The 24,424-nt window shown below is 43.9% G+C and overlaps 1 long non-coding RNA gene across 4 annotated transcripts in view; it reads left to right on the forward strand.

Moving 5' to 3' along the window:
- Positions 1 to 217: 217 nt before the first annotated feature.
- LOC144785360 (uncharacterized) overlaps positions 218 to 24,424 on the forward strand; it is a 284,873-nt gene continuing 260,666 nt past the window's right edge. For 3 of the 4 annotated variants that reach the window (XR_013601840.1, XR_013601839.1, XR_013601838.1), the window contains exons 1-3: positions 241 to 342; positions 449 to 524; positions 636 to 740. This is a non-coding gene — a long non-coding RNA (uncharacterized LOC144785360). Of the gene's footprint in view, positions 343 to 448; positions 525 to 635; positions 741 to 24,424 lie in introns of all 4 variants that reach the window. The other variant, XR_013601837.1, reaches the window with a different exon arrangement.

Here is a 24,424-nt window from a genome sequence, read left to right on the forward strand (position 1 = left end):
GGAAAGGAATTATGAGAAATAATAAGAACAATACGTTGCATGAATGAAAAAACAGAAAACAAATCTAAAGCAATGCCCCAATGTTATGAACGAATCCTCAATAATAATCATGATTTAGAACGTAATATACCCAGTCTTTTCTCCATTAGACAAAGTGGGTTCCCTAGCAACCAAACAACAGTGTAGTCTTTTTTCACGTTTCTGCTCGTGTTTGGCCACGCCCCCGGCACGTCGCTTCCTAGTTGAGTGAGCCTCGAGGCCAGTAGTTTGCATTTGCTGTCATCTAACGGGAAATTCTGCAGAGTGACCCAGAGTTGGCCGGTTTTGAAATTGATTCGATAGGTGAGTCATGATGTTTTAGCAGGGACCGGTGCACCCCCCATTTTAGCCTCTTTAGCGGACGCTTTTTACGTAAGGTATTTCTACTAAGGCTGCTCTCTCCTCCTAGGTAATCCAACACCCACGATAGACGCTAGCGAGGTCGTGCTGTTGTTTTTTCCTGTTTTTCCTAACAATATTGACAGGTGAGCTGTTTTATTACTCATAGCATTGGGTGACCTCTTATGGCTGTCAAATCGCTTACCGCTCCAAACGAACTGTCGTACATTGATAATGATACTAAGTCCTTTTTCCAGGTTGACTAGCCCCCAGCGGAGACGCTAGTCTCTGCATCCCTCTGACGGAGCGAGATGTTTGCTGCTTTGTTCATCCGTGCTCCATGACTTTAACTTTTTAGACAGGTGAGCCCGCAACTGCTTGCCCCTCATGTATGACCCAGGTTGCCACCTCAGCAGACCGTTGTCCTTTAACAGAGTTTTCTTTTGGATAGGATGTGTCGTGATAGAATCTGTATGATTGTTTCTCCCGCAGTTATCAGCCAACACGTTCTTCCAACAATTATTTGAACCTTTACCATCCTGTCCCTTATTTCTAAGGTAAATTACGTGCATTAATGTGGTTCACTTTTGGGTTATGGTCCCTTTGGAGGTTTTCCCGTTTTCTCTTTCAAACCATCTTTCCTGTAGAATTTGGTATACACGGATGATTACACAATGCGCTGGTTTTAGGTACATGGTGCAGCGTGTATGATAATTTGCACGGAATCTGTTAGTATGAACGTGTGGAGGTGACACTTTATCGATTCCACGTATATACGGTGTCTCAGGTCTTGTCAGTACTACCCACAGAACCTTTTATTACCCGTTTGGGATTGACCTGCCAGCAGACCTACTACTCGCGGAACCCGCTCCGCGGGTCCCGCAGCGTGTGGTGTTCTTGACTGCAGCTTCGTGAAGGGAAGCAGAGGGAAGTGTTTTTACGGGGCTGCGAGCGAGAGCGAGTGCTCATCAGGGACTGCAACTCCCAGGAGCGCCCGCCAGCCCGGAGCAGCAACACCTGGGCCGCTCTCCCCGACCCCTCCTACTCTTCCACCTATTGTGTGCACACTCTATAATAGCCACCAGTACTCCCGCAGCGCGGGAGAGCGTGCGGGAGAAGCCCGGGACAAGGGCGGGACCGTCTGTGGCCGTCCGGGGCCGCTGGAGGCCGGGCTGGGCCACGGGATTGTCATTTGTATGTAAAATTGTATGTCATTTTAATTATTTATTTTATAGTTGCCCACCGCCTTGCCGCTGCTAGCTCTGTAGCAAGGTATCAAAAAGGGGTAGTTATTATATTCTCTTTCTACTCTTGTTTATTCCACTGTTTGATATGAGTCACTCAGCCCCCCCTGGTGTGGGTAGTTTTCCACTTGGCCCTCTTGACAAATTTTTTAAAAAAACAACTAAGGATGTAGATAGGGATCTCCTCCTTGCGGAAAGAAGAGCGGTGCGACGACGCTCAATTGAGCAACTGAAGAGAAGCCAATTGCCCCTCGCATCAGACTCAAATCTTACTCAGGCCACGGATGTCCGAGGGCTGAGCTCGATTGAGGATGATGGTACAGATATTAACCAAACTCCTAGCATATTTAGGTTTCCTACTATTTCGCCGCCATGTGTCAGTGCAACCTGTGGTGATCAGCTACTCTGTATTCCTATTGATCACTCGAGTTTTGTGGATGTAAATATTCTAGATAGCCAACCTAGGGATGAGGGGCCCTGTCCCACGTTCCCCAACCCTTCACTGGTCTGTATTGAACCTAGTGAGAACTCACCACTGAAGGGTGTGGGCGATGCTGTTATTGGGCCTGTTGATGCTAAGAGGGTGGTATGTTCCCCACCGAGGAAAAGAAGGAGAAAGGGTGGGGTAAAAAGGAAAGGCCAAAACCGCCGTACTGTAATAACCCCCCCACCAACTGTTATCCCAGAACAACTAATCCCTCATCATGTAGATTCATTGACACCAGAAATACAAATCCCGCCTATTCCGGACCTAGCTCTTGAAGGACTCAGTGAGGCGTCTCGTGTCTTCATAGAGAAGCTCATTAAGTCTTACATGTTACCTTTGCTAGAGCGGGTTAGGGTTGTGAGTGAAAAATTGGATTGCCTATTGGTGTCCCCTGAGCTAATACAGCCTTCCACCTCTGTTAAGGGTAAGGGTGTTCCCATCAACACCCAAACTGCTAAACCCGTGACAGGTACTATAAATACTAATACCAGTAAACCCCCTAATAGTGCAACCAATGCAGCCACTATTCCAATTAAAGTGTCGGCTGTGGCTGTTAAACCTCCAAGACTAGCCAGCACGGCCAATGCGAACCCCAGGGCAGTTGTTAGTAAACTCCCGCCACAGGGAACTGTGAAACAGACAAAGAAAGGGGAGGGTACACCGGCCCCCTTTATTGGTAATTCCCACAATCCCCCATTAAAGAGGCATAATGTGGACTTGCCGCCGGACTCTATGAACTTTGTTATTGTAATGACGGGGGTGCCACCTGTCTCGGAAGGGGATCGGGAAAACATTGATAGTTTAAAAAATAAAGTCATCTTTTGGCTAAAGACTAATAGACCCCTTCCCGCGCATCTCAATGGGGACATAGTCACGGTCAGAAGATGTCAATGGGTGGGGGTTCGCCCAAAGGATATAGAGGGTGATATAGTTATCATCAACTTTAGGGACAACAGAGTAGTATCTTACATCTCTGATTGGTTTGTAGGGAAACATGAGGGAGGGGTTTCTACCAGGAATCTTAGTTACTTTTATCCTGAGACCCTGATTAATCCAACTGAACGACCCCATGTTTCAAATACCAAAAGCCTCCTCAAATGGTCCAATTTTACACCTAGCTATTATGGACCACAAATTAACCCTGAGGAACGGTATCGTTCCTACACCCAATCTACTTACAACTGTCCCCCGCAAACACCGGGTTGGGCTAAAATTAAACCTCAACCCCCCGGTCCACCAGTTTTATCAAATAACTTCGTCACAAATAATCCTCTGTACCCTACAGTTCCTTTCAACCATGCCTTTCCGCAGGTCCAACAACCCCCCAACTACTATCCAGTTTATCCAAATCTAACTAGTTTTAACCCAAAAGATCATTGGAACATACAGTTGAGGAACCTTTATGATCCCCTATCAGGGTTATCATCAAATGATTGACCAGTATTGTCGATAGGGGATGATGTGTCTCATCCGGTATACTTGGGAGGGGGGGCGGTTCTCCTTAATTCATCTAATAATTCTGGAAGTTCTGTTGCGCATCCATGTAACTTTATGAAGGGGGGTATGAGTAACCAATTGGAGATGGGTACACTGGATTTGTCACTAACCCCTTTGTCATCAATGAATGTTATCATAGTGGGTGCAAATCAACCCCCATGTCCCCAAGTTGGGTCTGCTGGGTTGACGATGTTGGGTACAAGCCAGGTTGCCCTTGGGCACGAACAAACTCCCTCCCTGTCTAATGTTTCCAGCGTGTCTGAGAATACCAACCTATGTGAACAAATGTACAACAAGGGAACTGTTATGGGTTGCTGGAATATTGCAGGGTTAGAACCTCGTACATGTAATCCTGATTGGGTAGAGTTTATTTCACTAGGAGATATTTGGTGTTTTCAGGAAACCTGGGCAATTTCTCCAGTGTATCTCCCAGGTTTTTTGAATTTCTATAAACCCGCGACTAAAGGCCTAAGAGGTCGGGCTATGGGTGGCCTAACAACTTGGGTTCGTCAAGCTGCAGGTGTAACTGTCAATGAAATTTTTATTGATTGTTTAGATTTATTGATAGTTAGCATCCGAACATGCGGTGGGTTGGATATACTGTTGATCAATGTTTATGCTAGGGGTATGACGGGTGGTAGAGTCGTAGACACCCTTGCTTGCTTAGATGAGTTTTTAAGCTCCAATGTAAACTCTGGTCATGTAGTGCTTATGGGTGATCTTAATACCTGCTTTGAACCACTAAGTAATGATGATGGTCTGTTAACAAATGCAGAGGATGAGATCTGGGGAATCCCACAACTTGAATTACCCCCGATAATCAAATGGTCTCAAGCAGCGGTATTTATTAAAGGTCTTTGTCTGAATTGGGGGCTTCGTGCACTCAATGGTCGGACTAGCTCGGATAGGATGGGTAATTATACCTTTTTTAATGGTAGACACAGTAGTCGTATTGACTACATTTTAGTTGACATATCAATGTGGCCGGTGGTTCTGGATATGTCTGTTAGACCGTGCCAAGAAAGTGACCATGACCCTTTGGTGGCAGAGTTAAAGGATTTTAGTTTCCTCGGGTTGAATGTACGACACTTTAATCCTGTTCAGGAGGCGGTTGCACTTTCAAATGATATGAGGAGGGTACGATGGCCAAAGGTTTCGGTTGACGTGGAAGCACGTACAAAGATTAGAGCTCTGGTCTCAAACTCCCTGGCAGAAACTGCAAACTGTGGTGTACAGAATTTAGACATTGCAGCGATTCATGCCAGCTTATTTTTGTCCCTAAAATCTTTTTTTGTTAAATATGTTGCAAATAAAGGGAGAGGAAAGGGTAAGAAACCATTAAATTGGTTTAACGACACCTGCAAGAAGTCTCACGCAGATCTGTTCAAGGCTCTAAAATCAAAGAACCCTGCCCTAATTAAAGTAAGTAGGAAAGCCTTCAATGAAGCAAAGCGCCATGCCAAAGCTGATTGGGATAATGAGCGTTGGATATCGCTAACTGAGGCCTGTGGGAGTAGGAATCTACAGCAGTTCTGGCACCTTCTTAGGTGGGGTAATTCACAGGACGATCGCCCAAGCCCTGCTTCTGTTGAACCACAAAAATGGGTGTCCCATTTTGTGGAACAATTTAGATGTTGTAATACACCGTATGTTTCCATTAGATGGCCATTATCCTTTGACACTCTTGTGTTTACGGCTAAGGAAGTTGAAGTAGTTTTGAGAGCTATCCCTAGGGGTAAAGTGCCTGGTCCTGACTGTATCCCTGCGGATATTTTTTTGGAGGACCATGACCTTTGGGTTCCATATTTGGTGCGTTTGGTTAATGCATTGGCAGCGGACGCCAGAGTACCCGATTCCTGGGCTGGTGCTGAAATACTGCCGATCTTTAAGAAAGGCGATCGGTCGGTTCCATCCAACTACCGGCCGATCAGCTTAATAGACGCGGTACAGAAGATTATCACCCGTCTTCTGCTCACTAGGATCCAGGCATGGATAGAGGAGTATGACATCCTCACCCCTCTTCAAGCAGGGTTCCGATCCCATGTGAGCACCTTGGATCAGGCTTTCCGTTTTATGCTTCTGCATTGGAAGACAGTTACTTTGGGAAAAGGCAACCTGTACGCGGCCTTCGTGGATCTTAGGTCAGCTTTTGACCTGGTCCCGAGGGCAGGTCTATGGAACTCCTTATTGGATATGGGTATGCCCCCTATATTGGTTCGCCTTATAGTGAACCTCCACGCCCAGACCTTTGCGTATGTGCGCTGGGGAAAACCGGGAGAGGTGACGGAAAATTTTCCTGTGGATAAGGGAGTCAGGCAGGGTTGTGTAATGGCCCCTACCTTGTTCTCCCTATATATCAACGGGGTTACCAAATACTTCGATAACTTCTCCACGGATGCTCCAAGCCTGGCGGGCTTGCGAATGCCCCTGCTCATGTTCGCCGACGACACTCTCTTGATTTCACGAACCAGACAGGGTCTGCAAAAGGCACTGACAAGGTTCGAGAGTTTCTGCAGCGAACATGAGCTGGAGGTGAACGTGTCCAAAACGAAATTCATGGTTTTGAGGGGGCACAAGCAAAGAAACGCCAGGGTTTCCATGGGGGATATCCCCCTGGAACAAACCAAGCATTTCACCTACCTGGGAGTTACCTTCAGCGACACGTTGAGCTGGACCCATCAGATTGAGCTCATGACTTTGAAACATCAACAGCTGGGCGGGGCACTGATTAAGGAGCACAAAGGGTCATTTACGAGGCCAATGTCCCCGCTTATAAAGATCTATGGTGGGAAGGTACTATCAGCGGTCCTCTATGGTGCGGAACTATGGGGTGGCAGTAATCTGAACCCATTAATACATGCCCAAAATAAATTTTTAAGGTTAACTATAGGTTTGCCACAGTCGACCCCTTTAACCCCTCTTCTTTATGATCTTGGGTGCCATTCGGTGGTGGACCAAGCAAGACTTCGTCCATTAACATTCTGGCGTCGTCTGTGGACAACACCTGAACTCCACTATTATGCTGAAGCATGCTTGGAGGTTAAAAATAGTCCTGGTGCCACGAATATTGGTTGGTTCAGAGACCTTAAGGCTACTTTATTAGCTTTGGGTCTTGGCTCTTTGTGGTCCTCGCCTGAGTCAGCCATTTTCCCCTCTAAAAGGGATCTTAAAAAATGTTACTGGGATTGGGTGACTCTTAATATGTACCTGAAGTCGAGCCCCAGCAGCCTTACCGGTCTGTTTATTGTACATAAGGATGCGCCCAAGCTTGAAGGGTATTGGGACACTATAACCAAACCCCTGGACCGCAAATTATTCTTTCAATTCAGATGCGGTTCGCTTCCCATTGGGGAGTTCACTAAAAAGTGGGGAACAGAAAGGACGGGGTTCTGTCCCAAGTGTTATGGTACTGGGGAGAGCCTGAATCACTTTTTGTATGTATGCCCTCTATATTCTGCCCCCAGAGCCAAATGGCTTGGACCGGCCTGCAGACATTTAGGTACCCGAATGGCTATGGAAGCAACCAGATTGTTAAGAACTAACCTAGATTCCCTTATTGTTGTCGGGGTTGCTAAATTTCTGGGTTGGGCCTGGGTGCTTAGAAGTAGGCATATTAAAAGTACTCAAATGGTGACAGCCTAGTTTTTGGTAACCGCTTGACCTACGGTGCATTAGAGCTCCTATGTTAAACGTAGCATATTTGTTCAAGAAATTGATTAATTTTAAATGATTTAAATTCTTGTTTTAAATTGTTTTATGGTTGTATTTAAGTCCCACTATAAAATTGTTTGTTTATTTGTACAAGAAGCTGATTAGTTATAAATGATTTAATACTTGTTTTAATTGTTCACATGTATGTTTATATTGTATTTTATGTCTTTTATGATGAACTAATCGAATAAAGACTTCTTGAAATTGAAATTGACTACCCACATGGGGAGCACTTTAATCCTCGTTTTCAGTATGTGGTTTTAAGAATTTCTTTCCAAGTGGTTTTCCACTCACTATGGTTGTTTAGGGATCTCCCCTGTGGACCCTAATTTCATTTTGTTTTTCTCCCTTTACCCTTAGGAGGTTTGCCCACTATTTTCTTCCCCCCCTTTCTCTGTCCTGACGAAGACCTGCGTTGTAAGGGAAACCACCCCTGCAATACTTAGGGTCGAAACGTAGACTTCTACTTTCCTCACCAGCTTCTTCCGCTAGCAGGATCTATACAGCTGTCCCAGAAGCCTGGTTTACAATTAATGTGTTGATTTATGCAGCCTTTGTGACCCCGGACAAGGGGACCACTCAAAAAGTGTTTTTTAGAACAAAGAGAATTGCATTAATTGGTTTCTTTAATGAAGATTGTCTTTCCTTTACATTCCCCACTAAATCCCCTCACAGCACTCCCTTTCCCTCATCTCACTTGTACATGTGGGCATATTTATTTTGAAGATTGAACAAAAAGTTTTTGTATACTGTTTAACCAATGAAAAGGTTTCCAGTACCTTGTGAATAAAAAATCGTACTTTAGATTTGTTTTCAGTTTTTTCATTCATGCAACGTATTGTTCTTATTATTTCTCATAATTCCTTTCCCTTCTCCCAGTCTGGGACCCCTCTATCTATAACGATCATTCACCCAGGTCCCAGTGACTAATAATGGGTTAACCCTGTTCTTTATAACACAGAGGGCAGAAAGGCACAAAAAACAAGGGAAAAACAAGTGGAACAGAGGGCAGAAAGGCACAAAAAACGAGTGAAAAACTAGTGAAACAGGGGGCAGAAAGGCACAAAAAACGAGTGGAACAGAGGGCAGAAAGGCACAAAAACGATGAAAAACGAGTGGAACAGGGCGCAGAAAGGCACAAAAAATGAGGGAAAAACGAGTGGAACAGAAGGCAAAAGGGGCACAAAAACGAGGGAAAAATTTGTGACACAGAGGGCAGACGGGCACAAAAAAGGAATGGCACAGAGGCGAAATACACAATACAGAAATATAAGGGGAGTTAAGAACAGAAGGCAGAACGGGCAGAGAGGCACGGGGGCAGCGAGGGGAACAGAAGGGAAAACCGGGCAGAGACACGGGGCAGAGAGGGGTACAGAAGGAAAGACCGGGCAGAGAGAGCACGGGAACAGCGAGGGGAACATAGGGAAGAAAAATGGGCACGGACCACATACAGGCAGCGGGAGAAGACAGACAACAGCAGTCACAGACACAACAATGAAAATACAGGCAATACAATAAAAGCAATAAAACATTGAAAGGCACATATGTATAGGTTACCGTTACTTGGCAGGCAGGTACAAATAGATGCAGCCAGGATCAGCAGTAGCATTTTCGTGCTGCTGTCTGATTGCTCACTTTCCACAAGCCCTTGGGTACCACTAAATAATGCACTGCTGTATGCATACATGTCCATGCCAATAGACCCAATTCAGGCTGTCTCCCTCTTGAAATTGCCTCTGCTTCAAAAGCCGTTTTTTTAAAAGAAATTTAAATTGTACAAATTTCTTGGGGGTCCCCGGCTTCCAGTAGTGATTCAGTGGGGGTCCTCAGGAGTCAAAAGTTTGGTAACCACTGGGCTTGTAGATCTCTTGTCAGTAGCCGCTGGTGTCAGGGAAATGCAGTGGGGCAGCGTGGGGGGCCTGTAACAAAACAGACAAATAAAATAAATACATTCCTGCAGGTGTTCTGCTCTCTGCTCAGCTCGCCACTCTTCTGCTCCCCCGGGCTGAAGCTTCCAGACTCCTCAACGGCCAATCTAGAGGATGCTCTCATACCCATGAGAGCAGTGTCAGGATCGGGTGGAGCAGGCTTGTTCCTTTTTTTCCCTATCGGGAACTGGGAGTTTGTGCCTGCTTATGACTCCACCCACCAACACAGCTGGGTTGGAGAGATGTCAGTGCGCATGATGGTTTGGTTGTCCTAAGACAGCCAGCCAAACTGTCAGCAGTGATCATCACACCTCCTCTCCGTGCTGCAGTGCTGTGCACCCACTTCTCAAGACTCGGCTAAAGGATGTAAAATAAAATCATCATCATTTTATTTTTTGATTGCCTCTGCGGGCAAGGTGGTGGCCTCTCCTCCGCCATAGCAGAGGAGCCGCCACTGACTCTTGCATTGTCTTGCCGAAAGGAAGCTATCGACAAGAATTGCATAGGTCCTGGATATCTAGAGGGCTGCAACCAGGATGGCAGGGACAGTGTGACATGGGACACCAGTGTGCTTACTGTAAAAGAAAGAGGAAGATGTGTGAACTCAAGAGTGGTGGTGTGTAATTCCCCACTGTTATATTCCATACAGGTACCATAATGTAGGCCCAGGTAACTTTGTTACCCTTTACCTATATTCTTTCCTACATTACACTTACAATGGTTTACAAGGACTGACCATTTACCTATAAACAACACTGCAGTCAGAAAGCGTGTTTTCCTTAGTTCGAAATCTAATACATTATGCATGCGGATTCTTGGAAGCACAGCAGGACTACCATCTCCTGTATAATATCTATGTATTAAGTTCATGCCCAATGTCATCCTTAAGCCGACACAGTAATACAGCGAGGTAAGACCTCATGGCGACCTATGGGTATATATACATCACATCTTGCTAAGATGCTAAGATAGATAGAGGAGACCAGGACTTCCGGGCTGACACACTGACCAGAGACGCTGAGGTTCCTGCATGCAGACACTCCAGCTTGCAGTTGTCTAAACACATCCCTTGCTGGGTGTCCAACTCGAGACCAGGACGGGGTCCCACAGTCTCTCACTTCAGGTAATGGGGTTGACTTTATCCTAAAGGGATTCTTGGCCTAGCACCTACATACATGCTAGGTACACTTAGGTACATCTAGTTAGGGAGGAATCGTAGGAGTCCGCATCTTTATATCATGTATTTTCTATACTTGTATGTATTCATGATTACTGCAAAATGGTAGAGCTTTACCATCCGTTTACTTTTATAGTACTGCACTGCTAATCATTTATATCTTTTACAGTCTAATGGTTGTTGCAGCACATTTATTTTACACCAAAATAACAACTGTTCAATGAATACTTATTGAAAGCGCACAGCCTGTTTATTCTGTGTATCTCTCTAAAACATGCGAAGTAAGCACGAGTGACTGAATGAAAGTAGTATATTGCTTCACGATCCTGAGGGATCAGGGTTGCCATGTTCGAAGGTTACCAAGAACTATTCTCTCCTTGTTAAGAGGAGATTATAGTGGCACTGTGAGCTAGCTGATACAGAAAAGCCAACATACTCGGTGGGGGCGTTCAGAATCAGTCTGACACCAATCCTACAGTGCATGCTGTCCAAACCCGCAGATCCTGTATAAGTTTTATAGGAACTACACAACACCACTGAGGTGCAAATGCCCATCATGCTGTAGAAGTCCCAGGTGAGCCACATGGCCGGGGTTGAGAAAGGGTGGAGAGAGAGAGGGGGAGAGAGAGGAGAAAGCGAGAGAGACAGAGATAGAGACAGAGATGGTGAATAGTTGATAAGAGCTGCATACTTGGTGGGGAAAAAGTTCAGTGCGGATGCCGGGTGAAGAGCTAAGCATTGCAGTTAAAGAAAAGTTAAAGGATCAACTGATGAGTCTAGCAAGGAAAACTGACTCTTTTTTTTGTAATGTGCTTAACTGTGGATTTTGGACCCTAGCTTAGCTGGCACCTAGAGAAACCTTGAAAACCTGTGAATTTTTGGAAACTAGACACCTAGAGGAATCCAGGAAGGGGTGAAATGTGTGGCTCTCACCAGAATCTGTTACCCAGAATCCCTTGCAGACGTCAACATTTGTCTAAAAATACACAATTTCCTCACCTTTCTGTGATGGAAAGTTCTGGAATCTGAGGGGACCCAGAAACTCACTTGCATGGGTAGGCCTAGTGCCTGCGACAAGAAATGGCCAAAATGCAACATGGACACATCACATTTTTCCAGTAAAAACGGACCCTTTTTTGTAATTGCCTAGCTATGGATTTTGGGCCCTAGCTCAGCCAGCACCTGGGGAAACCTAGCAAACTGGTACATTTTTTAAAGCTAGACACCCATGGGAATCCAGGATGGGGTGACTTGTATGGCTTTCGCCAGATTCTGTAACCCAGAATCCCTTGCAATCCTCAAACATTGTAAAAACAAAAATCAATTTTCCTCACATTTCTGTGATGGAAAGTTCTGGAATCTGCACGGAGTCACAAACTTGAACCCGCCCAGCTGGCACCTCGGCAAACCTATAAAACCTTTACATTTTTTTAAAACTAGACACCCAGGGCAATTCAGGATGCAGGACTTGTGTGGCTCTCACCAGGTACTATTACCCAGAATCCCTTGCAAATTTCAAACTTTGTTAAAAAAAAAAACTTTTCCTCAAATTTCTGGGATGGAAACTTCTGGAGTCTGTGGAGAGCCACAAACGTCCACCCACCCAGCATTTCCTTAAGTCTCCTGATAAAAATGGTATCTCACTTGTGTGGGTACGCCTAGTGCCAGCGACAAGAAAAGGCTCAAAACTTGTTGCGGAGACATCAAAATGATCTATCACAAAACAATCTAGTATTGCAAGGGAGACGCCAGCGTTTTGGGTCCTGGGTTCGACGCCCACATTTGTCCCCCAGAGGGGCATGGACAGCCCACACCCTTAACTTTTTATAAAAATGTAATCCCTGGTTCTTACTGGGCAGAAAGACTGTGCCTATTTGTGGGTTGGGTGGGGGCATGACAATGACCCTTTAGGGCAGCCCCCACCCCTAAATATACATTTAAAAAATCCCTGGTTCCTAGTGGGCTTTCTGCCCCAAGGGCAGATCAGGGCTAATACCCCCATCTGCCCCTTGAAAGACAGTGGCTATTTTATTTCTGAAGCAAGGCTTTGGCATGGACATTCTGGGGAACCCCACCCATAAACATACGTAAAAATGTAATCAGCAGAGAGACTGTGCCTGCTCCTGGGTGGGATGGAGCATTACAATGCCCATTCAAGGCAGCCCCCCCCCCGAATTTACATTTTAAAAAATCCCTAGTTCCTAGTGGGCTTTCTGCCCCCAGGCGGGCAAATCAGGGGCTCTTACCCCCATCTGCCCCTAGGGAGGCAGAAACACTGTCTCTTTTGTTTTTTGCAGGGTGAAGACATTAGCATTTCTATTTTCGGAAACCACCACACCTACATATACAAATAAAAATAATCCCTGGTGTCCAGTGTCATTCGAGTACGAAATACCATCTAAAAACTGAAACTTATATACGAATAGGATTACTCAGGCTAGGGTTTAAGAAACACTCGGAACGTATTTAGTCAACCATCCCTTTCCAAGATGGCAACCATCTGTTAGGAAAGAATAGAATCCCCCCACGCATGCGCGGAAAGGGAGTGCTTTCTATATCCCACAGCTGTGATACATCTAATATGGGATATATAAGAAACTGAAAAAGGCGTGATTAGACCAAACGGAAAATACGAAAACGGATGTACCCGTGGCGAGCGCTGCATGAAAAACTAAGAGGTAAGCAGGGATTAGAATGATTTCACGATACCTCCCGTACTGAAGCTTAGACCGAGAATAGGATTTGGGGTCTAGAGGTAACACATTAGGCAAGCAGGGGGTGTCTAGAATTGTTAGACCCTCTGCTGGAGTAGCGAGCACTAGACAATCCGGGCGAGCAGTGTGAAGAATTAGATATGTCAGAAACCCTTCCGTGCCCCGATTGTTTAAGAATAAGAGCGCAATATATTTTTTCATCGAGAAAAGAAATCCCGAGTACCAGGCAAATGAGAACGTATGACCTAAATAGGGGAGTTGTATCTGGTAGATTCGGTGTGTCCACCGCGGAGCAGTAAATAATGTGACTCGTTTTTTAAACAGACATACGTGAACAACAACAAATTATTGTCACGAGGCAAAAGCACGAGTCGGAAAACATAGCGAACCACGGGGAAGGTGCCACCTTTGATAATCTAAGGTATGTAGAGATCAGATGTATCAGGTTGGAGCCAAAACTATGATTGTTTATGTGCAGGAAGGTGTCCCTTCCTGCTCATAAACAATCTGAGATGGCGTTTTTTTAACCTCTATGTCTGTTTCTTAATGCAGCACACATAAAAGTTGAAAAACAGATTTTTTTTAATGATTGTTTATGTGCGGAAGGGACACCTTCCTGCATATAAACATTCACAAATGATGATTTCCTGGTTCTATGTCTGCTGCAGAATGCAGCACGCACAGAAAGAGGAAAAAACATGGAGAAATAAAAAAAATTCTCCTCGTTACGCCTCCCTACGCCTCACTTGGGGAGGCGTAGCATTCTGACGCATTTCCAGGTTTCCGATTTCTTGTAAAACTGGAAATGTGGCAGAAGCCATGGGTTTTGGGCGCGAACACCCACAGCAACACCCAAGGCAAGCCTTTTCACGCAAAGTGTTGCGTGTAAAGGGGCCATATTTACAAGGACATGAAAAGCCACGCTGGGTGGCTTTAAGTGTCTTTGTAAATATGGGGCAGCAGTTTGTGCTGCCAGTGTGTCACAAAAAGTGGCACACAGGCGGCACAAGGGGCTTGTAAATAAGCCCCTAAGTGTTTAAAAAGTGTTTCAGTATGGGCACTAAGAGGTTAAAATATAGAGAATCTGGATCATTACTCCAGGAGGGTGCTCCAACCAGGGACTGGATACCTATCGAGAGCCCCCAAATAAATAATTCTGACCTGAATGGGAAAAACTATGCTTTTTCTCCCAATAACCATTTTGGTACCATAAAATTCAAACCCATATTCGCAGGCCTCACAGAGAAAAATCTGTTGCTGCCACTATTACAGGACTTAGCGCTTCTGCAGTACGCAGTGCGGGATGGTCACCCTCTTGACGGTGGTGCACAGGGGCTCACAGGAAGGCTTGGCCCTGTGGCTACTCTTGAATGGTTGGCCACCCACAAAGGACTGGGACCAGAGTCTGGCCATCGGTCACGTCCAGCAGCTAATCACTGCTCTGCTTCATATGGCTAAAGTACATGCAGTTAAGGGATTTGGCTGCCCATATTAAGTTGTGCACAGAACAGTCAGCCAGTGAAAGCTGTGCATAGCCCAAGATTGCGCTCAATGAGGGTTAGCCGTAAACAGAGATGAAGTCCAAAAACAGCACAATGTGGAATATCCTAATAAACCCCAGAAATGTAATGAAAAAATAAAACAGTTAATGTGAAGTTATGTTTAACTTATGAGACCATAACATATGGTTAAAAAATCTCTGAAATTCACTGAAAAATACACAATTAAGGAACAAGTCTAAAAAGCACTGAAATGTGCCAGTTATGGTTAGGTAAGCTTACCAAAACCTACGCCCGTTCGGGCACTGCTTATCACCTAGCATATTCGATCACTCTTGGCAAGTACAACTTTCATCCTTAACACCACAGTAGACCTTGGGACTATGCCATCTAATCAGTCATCAGCAGTCAGGACCTAGCACTGTTGCAAATGCACACTGCTATGAAAATCGACTACAGAGCACTGCCTTTTAAAACATCCTTGTCTGGAAAGGAGCGAGGACAGAGCATGCTGAGCGGGATCAAAGACTTCTTGTCGACAGACAACTGTATGTGAAATTGAAGAGGATGAAGCAGAGAAGGCGCTTACCAGCCAGAAGGAAGGAGCCAGAGATTAGGAAAATAGACTGTCTGGTGTGCTACTCACTAAACTCTGAGGTATATCCAGTTGCCCATTTTATGGATTTCTGCCGTCTCTCCCCACCAACTGCTCTCCCCATATGGGGCCTGTCTTTGCCAAGTACTGGTGGTACTATGCAAACAAGAATAGTGACCAGGGATGCGGGGCATGAATAATGTAGAAGTGCTAGTTTTTGTTCTATTGGCCTTCACTTCTGCCTCGCGTTCTGGAGCATGGAATCTGGAATCATGTTCGACATCAACTTGATTCCGGATTCCTGGCATTCAGACGGGGCGGTTGCTGAGGCAGGATAACTGGTACTTCTCTCTCTGGATATAAATAAACTACTTTCTTCAACATACCTCGACTCTTGGAGATTTCTACTCCACAATATTTGGCGACGATCCTGCTCTGCAATCCAGTCCGGCCACCGTGTCTTTCCCAGACCTGTTGGTGATTCCTGCTGCCGTTCACGGTGTTTCGGCTTTCCTGCTGTTCCTTTGCAGACCTTTTTCCCTGACGCCTTCGTGAGTCTCCATTCTTCTTATCTGGTCACAGGTAACCTCCCAAAAAAAAATTTCTTTAATTTTGGGCAAAACGTTGCTGTCACACGCCACCCATTCAAAGCGCTGACCGCCAGACACCGCCGCGAGACTCTCCTTTGCGCTTTTCAAAACAGCGCTGACCTCAAGACGCTGCAGCCTAACGCGCACACTGTGTCACACGCGTCTCTGCCTGACATCATCACGTCTTCACGTTCGGCGGCCATTTTGTTCATTTTGCCAACCAACATTACCAACCACGTAACGTTTTTGTCAAATCTATCGTGTTTGACGCTACCAGGGCCACCAACTTTGTCTTTTCTCACTTCAATGCAAGAATTTATGGTAATCTAAATACTACTTCAGTTAAACACCCTCTTGTGGCTTACAGTGACTTTATTAAAAAAAAAATATATATATTTTTTTATTCAAATTTACAAGACTCTGATGTGCTAACCCCACCATTATAATAATTTATTGAAACCCTTCCTGCCTCAGTCTAAATCAGCATACAATATTTATTCTTTTATATTAAAATGGCTACAACTGCAAATTCTACTATTGCACCACCTCCTCTGTTTCTAATTGATGGAGATACACCTACCATTGAATGGGAAGAATGGATAGGTGTCTTTGAAAATTACTTGGAAGCCATCGATGGACTTAGATTTCCTTTGACATGCAAAAAAGCAATTTTATTAAACTCCCTTGGTAAAGGAGGTCAACATGCTTTTAAATTCTTACCAGAATTACGTGGTGCGGATGGTGAACCTGTTGACAATCCATATGTGGAAGCAAAAATGAGACTTGAAAAATACTTTGGAAAAAAAGTCAATATCGTCATGCAAAGACATAGATTTTATACTATGCCACAAAAAGACAAAGAATCTGTGGATCAAATGGTCACACGTTTAAGGGAACTCTCGTTGAAATGCGATTTTGGTCCCATGACTGATCAGATGATCAGAGATCAGTTAACCGTCCAATGCAAAAATAAGAGGATGCAACAAAAACTTTGGGCCGCCAGAAATCCAAGCCTAATGGAGGCTATTGCTATTGCCAAAGTCGTCGAAGAATCCGATAAGTGTATGGAGGAGATGCACAGTTTGGAGTTAAAGAAGGATGATTCTGTTAATATGGTGAACAGAGTGGATAAAAACTATGGGGCATATTATCAAGCCTGTGCGATAAAATTATCGCCGCTTTATCGTCCGAAAACGGCCGATAAAGCGGCGGTAATGGGCTTGATAATATGCTCTATGGAATTCCAATCGAAGCCCATGTTAGATGTCTTCACACCTAACATGGGCTTCGATTGGAATTCCTTAGAGCATATTATCAAGCCCATTATCGCCGCTTTATCGGCCGTTTTCGGCCGATAAAGCGGCGATAATTTTATCTCACAGGCTTGATAATATGCCCCTATGTCTCTACGGATGTCAAGCAAAAAAACTCTGTCTCTACTGATGTTAAGCCCAAATTTTAAAATTTTAAACAGAAAAACAGGAATGTTGGTCCATTTGCAAAAAGTAAATTTGTGGGTTGTTTCCGCTGTGGAAGCATGGCTCATGCAGCAGATTTTGCAGGTTGTTTTGCAAGAGATAAAACTTGTATGAAATGTGGCAAAAGAGGTCACATCAGCAAAGCCTGTAGGTTTCCTTCACTCAATAAGGTTGCATATGTTGATGACGACAATGTTTCTAATGAAATGTCTTTATGCATAGAAGAATGCAATGACCTAGAAAATTGCCTTTGTGTTGGTCTTCAAAGACCTAAAGCTACCTTTGTAGTCAATGGGGTTGCCATAACGCTCTTGGTTGATCCAGGTTCTATGTTTTCGATCATTCCTTTGCGTTTATTTAACGAACACTGGCCCAATGTTCCACTCCATAAAAGTGACATTATTCCAAAAGGATATGGTGGCCAGATTATTAACATCATGGGCGTTATGGATGCTTCATTTGAGTTAAGGGAAGATGTTCTTCTGGGAAGGTGTACATTTCAGATGAGGGTCCAGCTATTCTAGGCTGGATACAACAATATGATCTGCACATCATCCTAGACCCAAGATCTGTTGAAAGTGTTCTTGTTGTTGATGATTTTCCCAATGTTAATGCCATACTTGATAAGTACAGTGATGTATTTCGGACAAATCTAGGCAAATTAGAGGGTTACATGCACGAAATAAAGCTTAAAAAAGGCGCTTCTCCTGTTAGACATGCTCTTAGGAGAATTCCTATTGCCATTCGTAATGAAGTAAAAGAAATGTTAGATGACATGCGAGAACAAGATATAATAGAACCTGTAGAAGTCTCTGAGTGGCTTTCTCCTGTTGTTATTACTCAAAAAAAGGATGGTAAGCTTCGTTTTTGTGTGGACCTTAGGTCCCTCAACCAGAATATTATCGTGGACAAATTTTCTCTCCCTAACATTTCTGAAATGGTTCTTCTTATGGACAAGGCAAAGTTTTTTAGCAAATTTGATCTCCGTTCAGCCTATCATCAGGTTGTTTTACACCCCAAGTCAAGGGAACTTACTGCCTTTGTCACCGTAGAGGGAGTGTTTCAATTTAAAAGGTTACCATTTGGGCTGGCCTCTGCGGCCAGCGTGTTTCAACGCATGATGCATTCTTTGTTAAAGAACTGGAAACATGTTCATTTTTTTCAAGACGATGTTTTGATTACAGGGATTGATGAATCGGAGCACAATAATAATTTAGCCAAAGTGTTACATGTGTTTTCAAATGCTGGCCTCACCCTTAGAAAAGATAAATGTCAGTTTTTGTTAACAGAAATAGATTATTTAGGTTATACCATATCACATTGTGGTGTGAAACCCAAAGAAGATTTATTAAAGGCTATTAGATTTGCTCCTCTTCCCTCAAATAAGGACCAATTGAAATCCTTTTTAGGATTGGTGGAGTATTACTCCAAATTCGTTTCTAATTTTGCCCACAAGACTGAAGCGTTAAGACTACTTCTTAGAAAGGGTGTACAATTTGAGTGGGGTTCACAATAATCTGATGCTTTTGAAAGGATTAAGCTTGAAATCGTTAATGCAGGCATTCTTTCTACTTTTGAATCTGGTAGAGACACCTTTGTAACAGTTGACGCCAGTGCTCATGGTATTGGTGCCATCCTTTCTCAAAGGAACAATGGCATAGAGAGGACTGTGGCTTTCGCGTCACGTACACTTAGTGCCTCTGAACGAAATTATGCAGTAATAGAACGTGAAGCGTTAGCTGCTGTTTGGGGAGTCTCTCACTTTCGCACGTATGTGTGGGGCACGCATTTTTCAGTGAGAACAGACCATAAACCACTTATTAAGATACTGTCACCTGGTGGTGCTAATAACGGTTCTCCTCGTCTGATGAAGTTTGCTGCAAAATTACAAGAGTATGATTTTTCTTTGCAGCATATCTCTGGGTGGAAAAATGTGCAAGCAGATTGCTTGTCACGTCTACCTATTAAATCTGAAGAGTGTGTTGATTATAATGATGAGACTGTTTGTTTGGTTGCTGGCTTTGATGATGCTTGTTCATATTGTTTTAACTCCATTTCTAGAGAAGAGTGGCATCAAGCTGTTGTAGCTGACTCTGACTTTGCTGAATTGATTAGTGCTATTCGTCTAGGGTGGAAAAGGGAAGGTGACGTAAAGCCTTCTTTGCGGAGTTTTGTGACATTACAAGAAGAACTTAGTTTGGGGAGTTCTGATGACTTTGTGTTGAGGGGTGAACGATTTGTACCTCCGCATTCACTTAGGAAAAGACTTTTCACTTTGGCACACGAAGGTCACCTTGGTCAGAGTATGACTGGCAAACGTTTGAAGGCCAATTTCTGGTGGCCTGGTTTAGATGATGATGTGAAGCGATGGGTTGAGAACTGCTCATTGTGCAAGGAGAGTGAGAAGAGATTGAAAATTGACTCACGTCCTTTAGGTTCAATATCTTGCAATGAGGATTTGCCTTGGAGCAAAATATGTTTGGATTTTATTGGTCCTATGGACTACTTATCTGGTGAATGTCGTTTTGCAATGGTCTTAGTGGATGTATGCTCACGTTGGTTGTGTGTTGAGTTCATGAAAAACATAACTACTGAAAGTGTTATTGGTCAACTCAAATCCATTTTTATGAAAGAAAGATTTCCTGGTATCTTGTTGACAGATAATGGTACTCAGTTGACTTCTTCTTCTAAGCGGACATTTTTATCTAATCACGGTGTCAAGCATATGTATACTTCATTATACAATCCACAGGGTAATGGTATTGTGGAGCAAATTAATAGGTTGGTCAAAGGCGTCATTCAATTGGCTGTGCAAAGTCAACATGAAGTTCATAGTGCTGTGGAAGAAGCCGTTTGGTCTTATAATACTACTGTTCATAGCATCACCAATAAAGTTCCCTTTGAGTGCATGCGTGGTAGGGTTCCCAAGACTAAGATGGTCCCTCAGTGGTTGTTTGAAGAAAGATTTCAAGATGTTAAGAGTTCTAATACTAGCTTTGAAAGTTCAAGTAGTGGTTTCAAAAGTAAGGTTGGTAGAGTTGATGTTGGTGACTATGTCAAGATCAAATTGGGTAGGAAAGAGTTTGGAATAAATGAGTTTTCGGAACCTCTTAAAGTTAAGGAAGTACATAAGTGGCATGTGGTCTTAGAAAATGGTCAAAATTGGAATTTCAGAAGAATTGCTTTGTATTCGAAAGGGAGTAGTGGTGTTGCTGCTGCTTGTGGGGAGTATTCTTCTAGTAAGAATGTTTCTAGTTCCAAGGTTGCTGCTGCTTCTCAGGAGTCTTCTTCTAGAAAGAATGTTTCTAGTTCCAAGGTTGTTATTAATTCCAAGAATATTCCAGACGAGTTGGTCCAAGTAGATAAATCTGTGCAAGAAGGTGTACACTCTACAAGACAGCGCAGTGCTCCCAAGAAGTATGATGATTATATCATGTATTAGTAGTTTTCTATAGTTCTTACTCAATTTATCTGCAGAGTGTATTTTGTTTTGCATATTCATGTGTTATTTTATCCAATACTTTCATGATTATTGTTATTATATTCAATGCTCTCATGATTAACATGTTTTCATTGTAGTTAACTTATGCTCTTGTTCAGCATCATTATATTCTGTTTTAATTTTCCTGTATGTTTCTTTTGTCTGTTAAGAAAAGAAGATATGTTCTATTGGCCTTCACTTCTGCCTCGCGTTCTGGAGCATGGAATCTGGAATCATGTTCGACATCAACTTGATTCCGGATTCCTGGCATTCAGACGGGGCGGTTGCTGAGGCAGGATAACTGGTACTTCTCTCTCTGGATATAAATAAACTACTTTCTTCAACATACCTCGACTCTTGGAGATTTCTACTCCACAATAGTTTTCAAATCACCAAGTACTTAATGGTTAGGGTGACCAGGTGTCCCCATTTTACCAGGACGGTCCCTGGTTTTAACCAGCTGTCCCAGCAGATTTCAAGAAATTTAGCTCATGTCCCTGTTTTTAGAGAGGGTCGACTAAAAACGGTGGGAGGTGTTTTCTATATTTTACAAAGCAGGGATAGTTAGCAGTTGATTCAAGAAAGCTATTTAATTAACAGGCAAGCTTATGGGTTTAAACATTGCATTTTAATTAGGTTCTTACTGCCTGTTCTGTAATTCTCTGCTGAGGAGCGCTCTAATTGCTTGAAGTAAAATTGTAGTCCTTCTTCTATTTTTGTGAAAATTCCCTGTTTTTGGCTTTAAAATTCTGGTCACCCTATTAATGGTACCAGTGGTATGCCAGTTGTCCCCTATTGGACCAATCATTACGTTTTCTTTGCTGAAAAGCAGATAATGGTGGGCAGCAAACTATCCCTCTTGAATAAGCTCCTCCTTTGAGCCCAAAGACACATCAACAAGGAAAGAATGACTAAAACTGATGAGGGTGGCATGGGCAGCAGTGAACCTTTGAGAGGATCACCTGGGTACAGCCTTGAGAGTCTAGCTTCTGTAACCCCGTGGCTGAAGAGTGCTTTGGCACAGCAGACAATTACTATATGTTACACTTTCCTGTTGCTGCGTATTTATTGTGAACTGCAGTTGATATGGGAATACCAGTTCATAATTTAGATATGGTGGAAGCACAGAACTATGCACAATAGACATATAATCTTAGACAATTTTTAGAAGGTTTACAGGAGAGTGTGCAGAATTGTTGGTTCACATTTTATTTCCTTTATATCCATTCATCAGCTTAGGCCTTGAGAAATAGAACCCAGAAACACATCAGTTGTGTGCCCAAAAGAGAAAGAAGAGAGAGAAAGAGAGTGGATTGAGGGAGGGAAGGGTGAAGGGGAAAAAGAGAGAGAGAAGAAGTTTGTGTGTGTGTTTGCTTGTGTGTCTGTGTGCAGCAAAGGTTTATGCCACGCTCAACAAAGCATTCTCTCACCTCCAACTACCCCTTTCTCTGGCATGGTGGCAAAATTGAAAGTTTATATTTGTAATCTGGCGACCTCATGGTAGTGGAGCAGCAGACTTTTGACTCCATTCTTTCACATCTTGACTATGCCATATATATGTGCATGTAGTACAATATATTTGTTATGTTATGTTATTTTATATTGCGCAACAGCTGCCTCAGCAAAGAGGCGTCCCGGTGCTTCCAGCAGTCAAAGCAGTGAAGCTAGATCCTAAACCAGAGGGAAGAGATATGTTTTAATAGCCTTCTGGAAGGCTAGATAGCTGTCCAGGCCACAGATCTGTAAAGGGAAGGAGTTCCAAAGTTTGGCCGCTAGATTGCGGAAGGAGCGCCACCCCGCACACAACCTTTTCTACCGGGGGCCAATATCCTAGTGTTGCCCTATGGAGCGAAGTTGGCGCATAGGTATGTAGGGCATCAGGAGATTGGTCAAAATGCCCGGAAAGTTTCAACATTTTAAAGGCCATTCAGAAGGTCTTGAATTTGATCCACTGAGCCATTGGCAGCCAGTGTAGCAGGCGAATGGCACCAGCTGTCGGGCATCTTTTAGGGAACCCGAGCAGGGTTCTGGCTGCTGCATTTTGGACCCTCTTCAGACATGTGACCTCTGCCTTGTTTTCTCCCAGGTAGAGCGAGCTGGCATAGTCCAGCCTCGATAGAATTGAAGCCTGGACAATGATTTGCTGGGTGGATGGATCAAAGAACCCCAGCAGAGGTTTCAGCCCCCGAAGTAGGCCGAAACAGGTTCCTGACACTCTCTTTGTATGGTCCTGAAAACTAAGGGTTGAGTCCATCCACACCCCTAGATTTTTTACCACTGAGTGTAGTAGGCCACCATCGCTCACTCCAGAACTCAGTGTCTCTCCCCACCAGCAACACCTCAGATTTATTAGCGTTTAGCTGGAGACAGTTGGCAGTCATCCACTCCTCGACCGCCGTCAGACTGCTCCTAAATTTAGGGGCATCCTGCATAGAGTCGTCGGAGAGAGCCACCACCAACTGCGTATCGTTAGCATAAGAGACAATGGTGAGTCTTCGATCCCTAGATACCGCTGCCAGTGGTTGCACATAAAGATTGAATAGTACAGGACTCAGGGCAGAGCCTTGTGCCACACCCTGTCTGATAGACTGAACACGGGAGAGAAGAGGACGGGCTGTCACCTGGAATGTTCTCTCAGAGAGGAAAGATCTAAACCATTCTAGAGCTGAGCCAACGATGCCGGCCTCCTCAAGACAACGTAATAAAATCTGGTGGGAGACCGTATTGAATGGGGCACTTAGATCTAATAGTATTAGTGCTGCTGTGTGCCCAGCATCTAGAGCGGATGTATGACTTTACAATGCATACTTTTACAACGCATACCGTTACAACGGATTTTTTACAATGCAACATCCATTACAACGCATTCCATTACAACGCATGCCATTACAACGATTTTTTTAAAACGACCTTTACAACGCATTCCATTACAACTCATACTACCTTTACAACGCATACTATTACAACGTATAACATTACATTGCATGTATGGTAAGTATTGGATAGTGTAGGGGTACAAATTACTATTCTAACTCCAGGGGGTGCAACAGTAGGGTAAGTGTTGGATAGTGTAGGGGTAAAAATTACTATTCTAACTTCAGGGGGTGCAACAGTAGGGTAAGTGTTGGATGGTAATGTTATGTATTGTAATGGCATGCGTTGTAAGGACTGCGTTGTAATGACATGCATTGTAGTGGTATGCGTTGTAGTGTCATGCTTTGTAATGGTTGCGTTGTAATGGCAAGCGATGTAATGGATGTTGCGTTGTAAAAGTTTTGTTGTAATGGTAGTGCGTCGTAAAAGTTGTGTTGTAAAGGTTGTTTCCCATCTAGAGCTGTCTGCAGGTGTTCAGTCACTGCAAGGAGGGATCTCTCTGTGCTGTGAAGCGGGCGGAAGCCATTCTGGGAGGGATTCAGAATACCATTATCGTTCAAGAATTCTGTAAGGATAGTATTGATATCCACCTCGGTAATCTTGGCTGTCCACGGTAAAAGTGATACAGGACAGAAGATTTCTAGCTTGGCCGGGTCCAGTGTTAGTTTCTAAAGTAGGGGACCACCATAGTCTGCTTCCATAGCACAGGGACAACAGCAGTGGAAAGAGAGGTGTTGATCACCTTACTCAAGGGTGCTAGGAGCACTGGCA

Source organism: Lissotriton helveticus, chromosome 10 (genome assembly GCF_964261635.1).
Source record: "Lissotriton helveticus chromosome 10, aLisHel1.1, whole genome shotgun sequence".
NCBI classification, from domain to species: Eukaryota; Metazoa; Chordata; class Amphibia; order Caudata; family Salamandridae; genus Lissotriton; species Lissotriton helveticus.